The sequence below is a fragment of the Lycium ferocissimum genome, chromosome 9, assembly GCF_029784015.1.
Source record: "Lycium ferocissimum isolate CSIRO_LF1 chromosome 9, AGI_CSIRO_Lferr_CH_V1, whole genome shotgun sequence".
NCBI lineage: Eukaryota > Viridiplantae > Streptophyta > Magnoliopsida > Solanales > Solanaceae > Lycium > Lycium ferocissimum.
This window is the reverse complement of record NC_081350.1, coordinates 173505-173743: the sequence shown is the minus strand read 5'-3', so window position 1 is coordinate 173743 and position 239 is coordinate 173505.

Genomic DNA, 239 nt, shown 5'->3' with positions numbered 1-239 from the left:
GCCCAACGTTTTTTCAAAAAAATAATTGTTCAAACGTTGGGGCGTTTTTTCCAAAAATTTATTTTTTTAGCAAAGTTTTCAAATTTATTTTGTTTAAATCCTTTTTTGAAAAAGTTGTTTTTCGTTTTGTAACAATTCTTTTTTTGAACTTGGGAACCCAAAAAAATTGATTCTTTAAATTTTTTTTTGCAAAAATCCCCCCTTTTTCGTCAAATCCGCTTTTGTAAAAACAAAAAAAA